Source organism: Terrapene carolina, unplaced genomic scaffold (assembly GCF_002925995.2).
Source record: "Terrapene carolina triunguis isolate 2854851 unplaced genomic scaffold, T_m_triunguis-2.0 Scaffold33954, whole genome shotgun sequence".
Taxonomy (NCBI): Eukaryota; Metazoa; Chordata; order Testudines; family Emydidae; genus Terrapene; species Terrapene triunguis.
Genome location: NW_020698305.1, coordinates 9951 through 25701, shown reverse-complemented (window position 1 = coordinate 25701; position 15751 = coordinate 9951). Strand labels below are relative to the sequence as shown.

At 44.9% G+C, this 15751-nt stretch overlaps 2 non-coding genes across 2 annotated transcripts; one reads left to right on the top strand and one right to left on the bottom strand.

Annotated features, from left to right (window-relative positions):
- Positions 1 to 13792: 13792 nt before the first annotated feature.
- Positions 13793 to 13866, bottom strand: TRNAI-AAU. Its single transcript has one exon. It is a non-coding gene; the product is annotated as a tRNA-Ile (tRNA).
- Positions 13867 to 15112: 1246 nt separating this feature from the next.
- TRNAA-UGC lies at positions 15113 to 15185 on the top strand. Its single transcript has one exon. It is a non-coding gene; the product is annotated as a tRNA-Ala (tRNA).
- The last annotated feature ends 566 nt before the right edge of the window (positions 15186 to 15751 follow it).

Genomic DNA, 15751 nt, shown 5'->3' with positions numbered 1-15751 from the left:
CAATTTTATATATCACTTGCTCCAAAACTTCTTGTTGCTTTCTTATTCAGCAGTATAAGCGTAGCATAATAAAGGTTAACAAAATCATTAATGCAAATAATATGACAGTAGGATGTAGCATTAAATTTAGAAGAGCTGTGACATTGGGAAACCATCCTTTAAGAACATCATGCCAATGAGAAATTGCCAATTCTTCTCCTTCTTTCCGCAATTTTAATATTTGACCATTGTGGATCAAAATGTTTGTTTCCCAGCTGAGCAGACTTAGATATATCTTTGGCACATTGCCTGATTTTTTTTTTTGCTTTCATCAATCAGTTTTTCCCATTTTTCCCAATATATCCCCAAATCAAAGGACCAGCCCACATCTTTTGGTTCCCAAACAATTTTCTTTTTAAAAAATAGAGGACCTCGGTAAATAATTCCATTAATAATGACTTCTGTTACATTACATTTACATGACTCATTTGGGTCTTTTTCTGTCATACTTCCCCAAAATACGTGTTTTTCAGTGGTTACCACACAAATACACCCATGGCCTAAATCAAACACTCTTGTGCCATTAGAAGCTAAATATTGCATGGTACATTGTCTGCTTGAATGGTTCAAATGACATCCCTCTATGGACCCAGTTAGTTGTGGGCACACCCATTTACTTCATCCCCACTCTTCACAATGTTTTGTTAATTCTAATAATTTATAATCCCCTTCATCTTGAATCAAGTGTGTCTCACTTATTTCTATTTTTCTTAATTCTTCTTGATGGAATATGGTCCAACCCATCTAGACTCCAGGATATGATTTTTTGATGTTAATTTCAAATACATTACTCTAACTCCAATTTTCCATAATTTACTATCCTGAGCCACATGAGAATCCACATAGTCTCTAGTTTTTTCAATGGCATCAGTCAGTTTAAATTCCATTTCTTAAGTTACATGGGGAGTGTGAAAGTGAAATGAATTATATTAAAGAAATAGAATGAATTAAAGAATGCTGTATGTACCTTTAAGTAGAAATGAGAAATGCTGCAATCCAGGTGTCAGGAAAGCAGACATTAACTGTTAATGAATTGCTCCATTTAAGGGTGATTAGTGAAGCATTAGCCTTAGATCGATAAAAGTTAATAAGGAAGCAGGATATGCATATTGTGCCCCAGGCAAATTTTACAATTTTGCTCTCTCTGTCCCTTTATTTAGTTCGCACCCTTTTATCTGTATAAATAAGACTGTTTGAATCTTGCATGGTGCTCATATTATCTGGGTGTTATTAGCAGAGTGCTAATAAATAAATAAAACAGAGTGGTCTGACAAACTATGAGTCCTGAGTCTAACTTTGACAGGAGGGATAGCTCAGTGATTTGCTCATTGGCCTGCTAAACCTAGGGTTGTGAGTTCAATCCTTGAGGGGGGCCATTTAGGGATCTGGGGCAAAATTGATACTTGGTCCTGCTAGTGAAGGCAGGGGGCTGGGCTGGGCTGGACTCAATGACCTTCCAGTTCTATGAGATAGGTATATCTCCATTTATTTATTTATTTATTTATTTATTTATTGGTAACTGGCTTACCCACTGGATAACTGGTACCTCCTCTTCTTTTTCTGGGTATAATAAAGGGCTCCACAATCTCATAGGCCTTCCAAAGAGATTTTGATAAGTCTGGTAGCCAGTACCCAATCAATCACTACTTTGAATGGCTGCCAACACCATTGGCAATTTATCGTCCTAATCTTTGCTAGTTTCTTTCACTACTTTGTGTAGAGCTTGTTTAATAGTTTGATTAATCCTTTCTACTGTTCCTGACAAATGAGAATGATAGGGGATAGTTGTTGCTTTATTCTTAAAGCTTTTAATAAACTTTTAATTACTTCTCCTACAAAATGTGGTCCATTATCTGAATCAATTACTTTTGGAGTTCCATATTTACTAAACACTTCTTCCCACAACTTTTTGGCAGTGGTCTCTGCAGTATGATTTCTGGTGGGAATCGTCTCCACCCATTCAGAAAAGGAATCTACTATCACTAATAAATACTGATTCCCCCTTTGGATCTTAGGCAATTTATCAAAATAATCAACCTGTATTCTACTCCATGGCCCCACAATTCTTTGGTGCAACAAGGGTCCTGAATTTGGTGGTCTATTTTCATCTCCTGCACACTTTATGCAGTTTTTAACAAAGTTTTCTACGTCCTTTCGCACCTTAGGCTATATTCCAATTTGTTTTACCTTACAAAGAGTATTCTCCATTCCTTGGTGGGCCATAGAGTGACACGGGTTAATAATCTCTTCTCTTTGAAGTTTGTCAGGTACCCATTTTACCTCTCTTCTTTTCTTCTTCACTGAATATCCACCTTGTATATTCCAGTTTCATAGAATATCAGGGTTGAAAGGGACATCAGGAGGTCATCTAGTCCAAACCACTGCTCAAAGCAGGACCAATCCCCAACTAAATCATCCCAGCCAGGGCCTTGTCAAGCCTGACCTTAAAAACCTCTTAGGAAGGAGATTCCACCACCTCCCTAGGTAACCTGTTCCAGTGCTTCACCACCCTCCTAGTGATTTTTTTCCCTAATATCCATCTTAAACCTCCCCCACTGCAACTTGAGACCATTACTCCTTGTTCTGTCATCTGGTACCACTGAGAACAATCTAGATCAGGGGTTGGCAACCTTTCAGAAGTGGTGTGCCGAGTCTTCATGTATTCACTCTAATTTAAGGTTTTGCGTGTCAGTAATACATTTTAACATTTTTAGGTCTCTTTCTATAAGCCTATAATATATAACTAAACTATTGTTGTATGTAAAGTAAATAAGGTTTTTTAATGTTTAAGAAGCTTCATTTAAAATTAAATTAAAATGCAGAGCCCCCCGGACCGGTGGCCGGGACCCCGGGCAGTGTGAGTGCCACTGAAAATCAGCTCGCGTGCCGCCCTTGGCTCACGTGCCATAGGTTGCCTACCCCTGACCTAGATCCATCCTCTTTGGAACCCCCTCTGAGGTAATTGAAAGCAGCTATCAAATCCCTCGCTCATTCTTCTCTTCTGCAGACTAAACAATCCCAGTTCCCTCAGCCTCTCCTCATAAGTCATGTGCTCCAGCCCCCTAATCATTTTTGTTGCCCTCTGCTGGACTCTTTCCAATTTTTCCACATCCTTCTTGTAGTGTGGGGCCCAAAACTGGACTCACTACTCCAGATGAGGCCTCACCAATGCCGAATAGAGGGGAATAATCACGTCCCTCAATCTGCTGGTAGTGCTCCTACTTATACACCCCAAAATGCTGTCAGACTCCTTGGCAACAAGGGCACACTGGTGACTCATATCCAGCTTCTCATCCACTGTAACCCCTAGGTCCTTTTCTGTAGAAGTGCTGCCTAGCCACTTGGTCCCTAGTCTATAGCAGTGCATGGGATTCTTCCGTCCTAAGTGCAGGACTCTGCACTTGTCCTTGTTGAACCTCATCAGATTTCTTTGGCCCAATCTTCTAATTTGTCTAGGTCCCTCTGTATCCTATCCCTACCCGCCAGCATATCTAACACTCCTCCCACTTTAGTGTCATCTGCAAACTTGCAGTACATGCCATCCTTCAGATCATTAATGAAGATATTGAAGAAGACCGGCCACAGGACCGACCCTTGGGGCACTCCGCTTGATACTGGCTGCCAGCTAGACATGGAGCCATTGCTCACTACCCATTGAGCCCGATGATGTAGCCAGCTTTCTATCCACCTTATAGTCCATTAATCCAGTCCATACTTCTTTATCTTGCTGGCAAGAATACTGTGGGAGACCCATATCAAAAGGTTTGCTAAAGTCAAGGAATAACACATCCACTGCTTTCCCCTCATCCACAGAGTCAGTTATCTCATCATAGAAGGCAATTAGGTTAGTCAGGCATGACTTGCCCTTAATGAATCCATGATGACTGTTCCTGATCACTTTCCTCTCCTCAAAGTGCTTGACAATTGATTCCTTGAGGACCTGCTCCATGATTTTTCCAGGGACTGAGGTGAGGCTGACTAGCCTGTAGTTCCCCAGATCATCCTTCTTCCCCTTTTTTAAAGATGGGCACTACATTAGCCTTTTTATTCATCCGGGACCTCCCCCGGTCGCCATGAATTTTCAAAATAATGGCCATGGCTCTGCGATCACATCCGCCAACTCCTTTAGCACCATCTGGCCCCACGGACTTGTGCTCATCCAGCTTTTCTAAGTAGTCCTGAACCACGTTTTTCTCCACAGAGGGCTGGTCACTTCCTCCCCATACTGTGCTGCCCAGTGCAGTACTCTGGGACCTGAGCATCTTTCCTCAGTTTTAACCTCCTGTTTTATTGCTTGAGCTCTATTAATGACCATAACTCCCAAAATTCCTTTTCTGCTAATTTAGCTAAAGCATCCGCTCTTCATTCCAATATTTTTCATTCCCTTTGATCACCTTTAATATGTCTTACTCTTAATTTTCCTGGGTGTTTTTTTCAACGAATCATATATTGATTTTCAATTCTCCTTTTGAACTAAATTTCCCCCCTCAGCTCTTTCCCAATGATTCTTTTTTTCAAATCCCAATCCAGTATAACAGTCCTTGTATCACAAAGTCTGAATCCATATAGACATAAAGACAGTCTGCAACATTATTTTTCTGTTTAAGCAGATCACTAAGAGCTCTGACCTCTGCTCCCTGAGCTGAAGTCATACTCATAGCACCAGAAATAGTTTCCCCATCAATTTGTACAGCAGCATATACCATATATTGCTTTTCCCTCTCATGGTATGAACTACCATCTGTAAACCCAACCTCTTTTTCTCCAAGTCTTCTTCAACTAACTTCGGTTCATTTTTTGGAAGTGGGCATTCATGTTCCTCTCCTTCCATCAGGAGGACATATGGTAACATCATTGCTTGTTTGTTATTCTCATAAGTAACATCTCTGCTAGTTAACACCAAGGTCCATTGGGCCATCCTGGTATCTGATACTCCTTTCCCCTGCAGTTTCCCTGCTAAAATATACTTTGGGGAGAGTGAGGTGTTTGTATTATAACACTGCTCTACAGCCAAAATGCTTCTGAAATAAATGTAGTCAAACTTTACTAATTCTGGGTCACTGAGAACGAAAATGATGCTTAAAATTGTTGATGGGCTCTAGTTTTCAAGATATGCTATTGGGTCAGTATATACGACCCTTGACTTGAGAATGGCGGAGGATAAGTGAGTTATAAAGGGAAGGGATCTCAATTTAAACCAGAAATGACTAAAATACATCTTTGACTGGATCTATGAATAAATCTATGACTGGGTTTGGACAGTACTTGCTTTTTAGGCAAAACAATGAATGATGCAATCTGAAGCTGGTATTGCATCATACATGATATGAATTGCATCATGTTATTCCTAGAAGTCATGGATGCTGCAATAATAACGAAGCTTACATCACTCTGCTGAACAAATTGCCCTATATCAGCTCTAGAAATCATACAGTGTCGTGTTCTCTTATTTGTCAGTGTTTGATTTTGCAAAGGCACACATTTCTGTTTAGCCAAAGTGAGCAGAGATGCCTCGTACTTGTGTGAACAGTGCAGATAACTTCTGCTATGTTTGTGGTGAAGTGACTTTTGCATCACAAAAGCGCAGTATAACCACTATGGTTAAGAAAGCCTATCATCTTTATTTTGGCTGCAAAATTGGAGATCAGGACAAGAGGTGGGCCCCACAATATGCTGCAACACTTGTGCAACAAATCTTCGCCAGTGGTTGAACGGGAAAAGGAAATCTATGCCTTTTGCAGTGCCAATGATTTGGAGAGAACCAAAAGATCATACCAGCAATTGTTACTTCTGCATGGTGCCTCCAGTTGGGAAAGGTGTGTCAAAGAAGAAAGTGGACTGTGCATTATCCAAACATTCCATCAGCTATATGCCCAGTACCCCACGGAGAAGGACTGCCGGTTCCTGATGCACCAGAATCATTCTCACTTGAGTCAGACGAGGAAGAGGAAGAGGATGAAACTTCTGGTCCTGAACCATCAATGTCACAGGACCCACATTTTCTCCCATCCTCCTCCTCTGAACCACACCTCATAACACAAGGTGAACTGAATGACCTTGTCAGGGATTTGGAACTACCCAAAAGTAAGGCAGAGCTGTTGGGCTCCAGACTACAGCAGTGGAATCTCCTGGCAGGTGATGTTAGGGTTTCCATGTTCCGTGATCGTCAAAAGGATCTTGTCCCATTCTTCTTCATGGAAGGCGATCTTGTAGCCTGCAACAACATCGATGGTGTGATGGCAGCCCTCAACATCGTTCACGATCCAGATGAGTGGAGACTGTTCATTGATTCATCGAAGACGAGTCTTAAAGCTGTTTTACTGCATAATGGCAATGTTTTGCCATCAATTCCAGTTGGTCATGCAGTCCATATGAAGGAAACCTATGACAACATGAAACAACTTTTGAGGTGCATAAACTATGACCAACATCAGTGGCAGCTTTGTGGCGATTGGAAGGTTGTTGCTCTCTTGCTTGGTCTGCAGACTGGATACACAAAGTACTGCTGTTTTCTCTGCAAATGGGATAGTCGTGCAAGAGATTCCCACTACCTCAAGAAAGATTGGCCACTCCGACAGTCATTGGAGCCTGGGAGGAAAAGTGTTCAGCATCCACCACTTGTTGAATCAAGAAAGATTTTGTTACCACCCTTACACATCAAGCTGGGTCTGATGAAGAACTTTGTCAAGGCCATTGACAAAACACAAGCAGCTTTCAAGTACCTCCGTGGAAAATTTCCAAGGTTAAGTGAAGCTAAGATAAAGGAAGGTGTCTTTGTTGGTCCTCAGATTCATGAACTTCTTCGAGATGATGCATTTGACCATGCACTGCGTGGCAAGGAAAAGACGGCATGGAAAGCCTTCCAGTTAGTGACAATAAATTTTCTCGGAAACAACAAGGCAGACAACTACAGGTTGTTGGTGGAAAACCTCCTCAAGGCATACAAAAGCCTTGGTTGCAACATGTCACTAAAGATACATTTTTTGCACTCTCATCTAGATTTTTTTCCACCGAACTGCCGAGCAGTGAGCCACGAGCACGGCGAGCGATTTCACCAGGACATTGCAACAATGGAGAAACGCTATCAGGGCAAATGGAGCCCATCAATGCTTGCAGACTATTGCTGGACAGTGACAAGAGATGCTCCATTTAATGAATACAAGAGACAAGCCAAGAAGCGCCGAGTAGATATTGAATAGGACTAAACTATGTACAGAATAGTTTTTTGCCTTTTGTTTCATAATAAATTTTATTTATATAACCCTTTTGCTGATTTTTAAAGTGTTACATAAACAGGACAGGTGAAATATTATCATGTAAAGCAACCATAAACACATGAAAAGACCTAGGTTTACAATTTATGATGAAAACTCTACTATCTACACAATATACATAGACATAAAATGTAAAAACTTAAATATCTTAGAAACAGTAGCCAATCAGTTGTTTTAATTGTCATATTTGAATTCAGCACATCAAAATACATAATAAATAGCACATTTTGTCTCTGAAGCAGACGACTTCTCAAAAATTGTAGACCAGTGTAATAGGAGCTGTGCCAGTAGTCAAAGCAAAAGCTCCAATGGCCCACACAGCAGCTAAGCATTCTCTTTCACAGATCCCAAACTGCTGCTCCATAGGGGTTAATATTCTAGACTCATATGCTACCGGTATTAACTTCCGGTCAGTTTCCTGCATTTGTACTGCTGCTAGACCCTGTTGGGTTACTGCCAACTTAATCACAAACTGCCTGTTTATCTTAGGGAATTTCAGTGCCGGGACTTGCATCAAGGCTTGTTTTAAATTATAGAAAACTTTTTCTTGTTTGGGCCCCCACTCTCATTCTACTTTCTTTTTCAGTAAACGCCACAAGGGTCCAGTTATAATGGCAAAATTCCAGACGTGTTTCCTTCAATAGTTAAACCCTCCCAACATCACTCTCAACGCATGAAAATCCTCTGGTCTTGGTAAATTCATTAATGATTTCACCTTTTGTTGATCTACCTGAATTCCTTGTTCCCTTAGTGTCACCCCCAAATAATTCATTCTCCTCTGCACTAGTTGGGCTTTCTCTTTATCAGCCTTGAAACCCGTTACCTGGATGAGTCTCACTCTTTTACTCTGCTCAGTCACCTCCTTTTCAGTGTCCCCCCCAAACTAATATGTCATCTACATATGAGGTGACATTCTCCCGATCCTCTTTGGATAATTGATCCAGCATTCGCATCACATGTTGCTGTGCAATAGCCGGAGCACAGTGTAGGCCCTAGGGAATTCTTTTAAATAAGTGCTGTTGTCCCTTAAAAGTAAACGCAAAGCGGGCCCAAGAATTGGGATTCAATGGGATGGCAAAAAAAAATTTGCCAAATCAATGACAGAGAACCATTTAGGAGGCCATCTTGCCATCACTTGTGGTACCGCTACTATTGGTGCCATGGGGGAAGGGGTGTTAGCTTTATTAATTTGTCTAAAATTCACTGTCAATCTCCAATTTCCTGAGGCTTTTAGTATGGGCCAAATTGGGCTATTGTATGTGGAATTCCCCTTTTCAATCACTCCCTGTTGTTCTAATGATTCAATTATTTTCTCAATTCCTGCCTCTGCTTGCACAGGATATTTATATTGTCTCTGTGGTGGCACTTCGTCCCCCACGATTTTAACACATGCTTCGATTTTACCACATTCTGCTTTATTCTTAATCCATACATCAGGAAACTCCTTTACCCACACATCCTGTTGATCCAGTATAATCTCCTCCACTGCTTCTGCAGCACATATTCTTGGAATGTACCCTGCTGTCAGGATGCTTTCCGTCCAGGCAGGCACACGCCACAGAACTCCATTAGTTAAATCTCAAACTAACCGATTCCTCTTAAAAAAAGGAGTCACCGATATTACTTGCTCAGCCACCTGATCTATCTGAAGCATTTGTTCTTTACGACAAAAATCCCCCACTCTGTCTCTCTGGGTATAGCTATTTCTACTGAACGATACATTTTTTCCTGTCACTCCTTCCCTAATAAAGGAGGCTGCTGTAATGATCTCTGACACATATGTTGTGAAATCACAACGTATTTACAATATTTACACCAGCCCCACTATCCAGTAGGGCATCTTTGGGTCCATTATCTCCCACAATAACAGTTGTCCTAGGCCTCCCATTTGAATCCCATCTTAATGTAGTTACCATCTCCCACTCCTGGGGACCCATTTCCAGTGGAAGCAACTTGTCATCAGGGCTTTCCTATAGAGCAGGTTTCTCTGAACCCTCAGCTTGCATAGCTGCAACCTTTTTCTGCTCCTTAAACATTTCTTCTCCCATCCTTTGCATTTCTTTGATGAATTCATCAGTACATCTCCAATTCCACTTATCCATATCTACTCCCCTCAATTTCAAATACCTCCAAGATTCCGAATCACAAGTACTCCCTTCTGGGGCACATTTTGATTATTCCACCCTCTACCTCCTTAGGGTGGGGTGTTTTGTCCTCTACTTGGCCTCTTCCTCTCTCATGGTAGCCTGATCTATAAGCACTGTCATTAGAATATGTTATTGCTTCAACAAAAGGTACTTTGGGTTTCAATCCTTCTACCTGGCTTCCCCCTTTCATCATTCGTTTTCATACTATCCAGTGCTTCAGTGCATTCATAACAGTTAACCCTTCATCCTGGGCTGCTTGGGTCACCAAATGAGTAGACATTGCTAATAAATTTCTGTCCAATCCTTCAAACACATAATTGCAAAATTCCCCCTGATTCAAATCAACTGCTATCAAAGAATCAGCTGTGACATTTCTGGCGACCTCTGCCCTGGGGTTAGACACCGGTTGTATTTCTCCAGCCAATAATCCCAGTGTTATTCTCTTTAACAGGTAATCCCTGTGAATCTCCAGGCTTCATGTAATCTGCAATGGATAACACCTTCATGGGTCTTTGACCTATCTCTTTCCCTAACAGCATAATCAATCGTGGTGCCAGTTGGTGTGCTTCTGGCTACCTGTCCAAAGCATTTTTCACTCGATCTGCTGCTTGTCTAATCTCTCCAGTGGTAGCTGCCCTGATTAACCTATAAGATTCACTCCTATATAAATTTTCTGTTCCTCCTAACTCTGCCCACTGTACTAGGCATGTAGATATCTGTTTTCATATTCACTGGACCTAATGACTTTACCATCAACTGTAACTCTGATGAACTCGCAGGAATAATTTGTGTCTGCTCTGACTGTATCTCCCCCGCTGCATCCTTAATGGTTGATCTCCGTTCTGTCACTGCTACAGACTTTTCTTGCTTAGGCTCTCCTCGCCAGTTTCTTATTTCTTCCCTCAACTTAGTATAAAGCCCCTCTCAAGGTTAGTCAAATTCCCTTTTCTCTTGACCCTCTCACAGATCCTCTCCATGCCAAATATCATTGGAATCCAAATCCAAATCCAAATCTCTCTTTTTTTGACACACAGCCACAATTTACAGCTCCTCTATTTTCATTTGCTTTTTCAATGCTTCTATAGTTTTCTGGCACCAACTGTGAGAAACGCTTGCGATCTCCTCTTCCTTTTCTGTAGTCAAATCTCAAATTAACTGTTTCATTCCTATCACTTGATGATCTAATTTATCTTTGTCTGGTTTAATCTTTTCCCAATCCATCATTCCTTTCTCCAATTCCCTATTTTGTTTCCCCATTTGTCCTAACTGAGTTTGCATTATCTGTGCCTGCATCACTTCCCGCTCCAAATTTTCCTGGCAAGTTTTAAAATTCTCTTGTAATGTTTGTAATTCTGCCAGGGCCGGCTCCAGGCACCAGGCAACCAAGCTGGTGCTTGGGGCGGCACCTGGAGGGGGGTGGCGCGGCGCTCCGGCCGCCGGGGAGAGCGGGGCCACAGCCGGGCTCGCCGCCCTCCTCCCAGGGCTCCGGCCACCCTCCCCCCGGCGCCCTCCCCCCGGCGCGCGTGTCAAGCACGCGTCATTCATACCAGGCCTCAATGACCTATAAGGTATTACATGGATATATGAACCACAATGTATCTTGATATATATATCTCAACACGAGTGGGGTTACGCAGGGATCAGTTCTGGTTCTGTTCAATATCTTCATCAATGATTTGGATAATGGCATAGAGAGTACACTTATAAGGTGTTGGGATGATACCAAGCTAGGTGGGGATGTAAGTGCTTTGGAGGGTAGGTTTATAATTCAAAATGATCTGGACAAACTGGAGAAACGGTCTGAAGTAAATAGGATGAAATTCAATAAGGACAAATGCAAAGTACTCCACTTAGGAAGGAACAATCAATTGAACACATACAAAATGGGAAATGACTGCCTAGGAAGGAGTACTGCGGAAAGAGATCTGGGGATCATAGTGGACCACAAGCTAAATATGAGTTAACAGTGTAACACTGTTGGAAAAAAGCGAACATCATTCTGGGATGTATTAGCAGGGGTTTTGTAAGAATGACATGAGAAGTAATTTTTCCGCTCTACTCCGTGCTGATTAGGCCTCAACTGGAGTATTGTGTGCAGTTCTGGGCAACACATTTCAGGAAAGATGTGTACAGATTGAGAAATTCCAGAGAAGAACAACAAAAATGATTAAAGGTCTAGAAAACATGACCTATGAGGGGAAATTGAAAAAATGGAGTTTGTTTAGTCTGGAAAAGAGAAGATGGGGTGGGGGGGGCATGTTAACAGTTTTCAACTATATAAAAGGTTGTTACATTGAGGACGGAGAAAAATTGTTCTTCTTAACCTTTCAGGATAGGACAAGAAGCAATGGGCTTAAATTGCAGCTAGGGAGGTTTAGGTTGGACATTAGGAAAAAACTTCCTAACTGTCAAGGTGGTTAAGCACTGGAATAAATTGCCTAGAGATGTTGTAGAATCTCCATCATTGGAGATTTTTAAAAGCAGGTTAGACAAACACCTATGAGGGATGGTCGAGATAATACTGAGTCCTGCCATGAGTGCAAGAGACTGGACTAGCTGACGTCCCAGGGTACCATCCAGTACTATGATTCTATACCATAACTCTCATCAGACCTTACACCCTAATCTCCCCAACTCACTGTTGTCATAATCTGTATCTAAAAGGTGTCAGGTAAGGTACCATATGCAAATGCATAACATGATAGTAATTAATATTATTGTGTGACCTCTGTACGGGAAGTATATAAATAATAGAAGTGTACTGGAAATATGTTCTTAGTTAAATATGTTCCTAGTTAAAAGAATGTTGTTTCACCAGCTAGACACTGTCTTCAGTGTAAATTAAGAAAGCTAAGAGCAACAACAATGACAAGGACAATTACTTGTAAGATAAACAAAGCCATAAGATGAGAAATGGGGGAAGATGACCAGTTAATAATATCAACAGGGAATATAAGCTGCACCTCCAGGAGGCCTTTCTGCCTCTTATAACAGGATAAATGAACATGGGAAAAATATAACTAGAAGCAAAAAGCCATTTGGTTATCGACTACTGGATGGGCACAAGTCCATTCCTGCCAGCAGGTCGAGCAAGGAGCCCAGAGAGGGGAGGAAAGGAGTTGGCCCGAGCCTCCCCCTTCCCCAGCAGGTGTGCCCCTGGTGCGGGCTCAGAGGCGAAAAGCACCTGGAAGTTCATCAGCTGTCGCAAGAAGCATGAAGAGTAGGAGTAGGGACGGGGCGGTAGCTTTCAGCATCATCGCAATTTGGGCAGCTTTCCATTCCCCCTTTCTCTGTAACGGCCCTCCCACTGGTTTCATTGGCGGAGCTGTACAATTCTGGCAGGGTGACCATTTATAAATCATTTCCTTTCTTTTCTTTTTAGATCGGGAGCGTTAGGACGCTTCGGATGCTTCAGTGTGTGTGTTTTCCCATTCGGAGCCATTTGCAAGTTTGGAAGGCTGGCCGAAAGAGGAGTATTTTTCACCAAAGAGTTGGCTTTCTGCACATGTAGGGCCCTTGGAAGCAAAGTTTAGCTAGGTGAATGCGTCTGAATGGGGTTTCTACAGTGCCTCAATAGCCTGTGATCAACTCTCGGTATGCGCGTTTGTCTTCGGCTAGGTCGAGTCCCGTGCCTGCGTCTTCCCTGTGTCCCAGGGATGGCTACTGTGAGGCCAGCAGAATTTGTGAGAAAAAGGGGTAGAGGAGGAAGCACCTCAATCTGACTTAGAGTGATGGTGCCCCTGGGCAGAGTGCTCCTCCTGCTCCTTCCTGTCTGAGGTCTGGGCTCCAGTGTGGGCTTGGGGGGCTGCCTGTGGGCGCTGGGAGGATGGGAACTGCCAAGCTCCCCCTGGGCAGGCCGACTCTGAAGCCTCTCCCCTAGCTTGGGGTGCCGAGTATTAAGCCTTCCTCTGTGGCTTTGGGCTGGAGAGCATGATCGGCCCTCGGGTCCATTTGGGTGGAGATGGCGGCCGGCCGGGAAGAATTCGGGCCATCAGGTCAACCCATTGGGGATAATGGGGGCCAGCCAGCAGCCCTGGGATGTTGCTTCCTGGGCCGCCAGCTCAAGCCTCATCTCCTATGAGCTGGGAAGGCAGCTGGCCACGCTCAGCCTTCTCCTCCCCTCCAAGGGCCCAAGTCCGTTCCCGCCAGCAGATCGAGCAAGGAGCCCAGAGACGGGAGGAAAGGAGTTGGCCGGAGCCTCCCCGTGCCCCAGCAGGGCTCTTGCCTGCTCCCTGCCAGCCGCTCAGCCCATCTGGTTTTCTCACTTTGGCCTCTCCGACCCTAGCAGTCACCAAAAGGGTAAAAGCCACCCTCTCCAGCCAGGACACGGAGTGGCCAGCATGGGACTCGAACCCACGACCTTGGCGTTATTAGCACCACACTCTAACCAGTTGAGCTAGCCGGCCCATGGGCAGCCCTGCCTTGCCTGACCCTTTTGGAAGGAGTCACCGGCTGGCTCAGGGACGGCGTGGCCTCCGGTATGGCATGGTTGGATCAAGCGGCTTGCTGGCAAGCCAGGGGAATTAGCTCAAGTGGTAGAGCGCTCGCTTCGCATGCGAGAGGCAGAGGGATCAATGCCCGCATTCTCCAGGGAGCCACGGTACCTTCGCTTGCCCTGCTTTTAGAAGCCGTTGACAGTCAGCGGGATGAGCTTCTCCAGTGGCCTCCATCCCTCTCCTCGCTTCGCTTGGCCTCCCAAGAAGCCAGGCCTTGCGGAGCAGGAAAGCTCTTCGTCCCCAGCCCTTCTCCCCCTTGCGCTAGCTGGGAGGCCGGAGACAGTTAGCTCAACTGGAAGAGCGCGGGAGAAGTACCGAGATCGATACACATCTTCTCCAGCCTGATCTGCTGTAGTGTGGGACCTGCCCCTTTCTTGCTGAGCTGTCACTAGAGCACGATCCCTTTCCCACTCCCTCCCTGGCTCCCTGCTAGTCTTCACAAAGCTGATTGGCTGGGAGGGAGTGCCACTCAGATACAGACTTACTCACATCCCAGGGGTCCATGAAGGCAATGAGGAGATGGGCGGCGGGGGCAGGTGATACCAGCTCAGCTGACAGCATGAGACCACACAGCCTCCTGATCTCAGCCAGCATGGCAGCCGTGGACCAGAGCACACAGACAGCTTGGAGAAAGCCACAGCGGGGAAGGGCTGCGTTGGTCTGAACAGGGAGTCTGTGGGTGTCTATCCTGGTGGAGGCAGGGTCGTTTTGCTGCATGCTGTGCCAGAGGCCAGGGAGCCCGTGTGAGCCCCGCTAGAGTTCCTGAGCTGGGCCTGCTCCTGGCTTTGCTTGGGTTAGAGGAAAGTGGGCAAGTTAAGAACGGCCCTCCTAGGTGAGACCACTGGGCCATCTAGCCCAGTATCATGTCTTCTGACAGTAGCCGATGCCAGGTGCTTCAGAGGCAATGGCCAGAGCAGGCAAGCATCAAGCGATCTATCCCTGCGTTGTCTTCTGACGTTTGGTGCTCGTTCCAGGGTCTAAGTCTCACCCCCCGACACACTCCAGGGAGGGAGCGTTGGTGTTTGTGCCGAGGCTCGTGGCTGGGACTCGGGCCCCTTCCCCAACTCTGGGTAGCCCCCCATCTCAGGCTGTGGTCTGCTTAAGGCCACAGAGGCCTGGCCTTTTTTGCCTGGTGCCTAGGAGGCAGGCCAGCTATGGGGAATTAGCTCAAACGGTAGAGTGCTCGCTTTGCATGCGAGAGGTAGTGGGGTCGATGCCCACATTCTCCAAGCAATCGACTCAGGGCTCCTGGTGGGCGTGCCAGCTGCCTTTTGGCCTTGCTGTCCGTAGCAGTCAGGCCGAAAATCAAAAGCCATCCTCCCCAGGCCCACAGCCACCCAGGGGCTCCATTAGCACCACACTCTGACCAGCTGAACTAGACAACCCACGGGAAGCTTCTGAAGGTGTGCCCCTGGTGCGGGCTCGGAGGCGAAAAGCACCTGGAAGTTCATCAGCTGTCGCAAGAAGCGTGAAGAGTAGGAGTAGGGACGGGGCGGTAGCTTTCCACATCATCGCAATTTGGGCAGCTTTCCATTCCCCCTTTCTCTGTAACGGCCCTCCCACTGGTTTCATTTGCGGAGCTGTACAATTCTGGCAGGGTGGCCATTTAGAAATCTTTTCCTTTCTTTTCTTTTTAGATCGGGAGCATTAGGACGCTTCGGGTGCTTCAGAGTGCACGGGACTTGGGGGAGCGGCGGGAGAAGTGCCGAGATCGATACACATCTTCTCCAGCCTGATCTGCTGTAGTGTGGGACCTGCCCCACTCCCTCCCTGGCTCCCTGCTAGTCTTCACAAA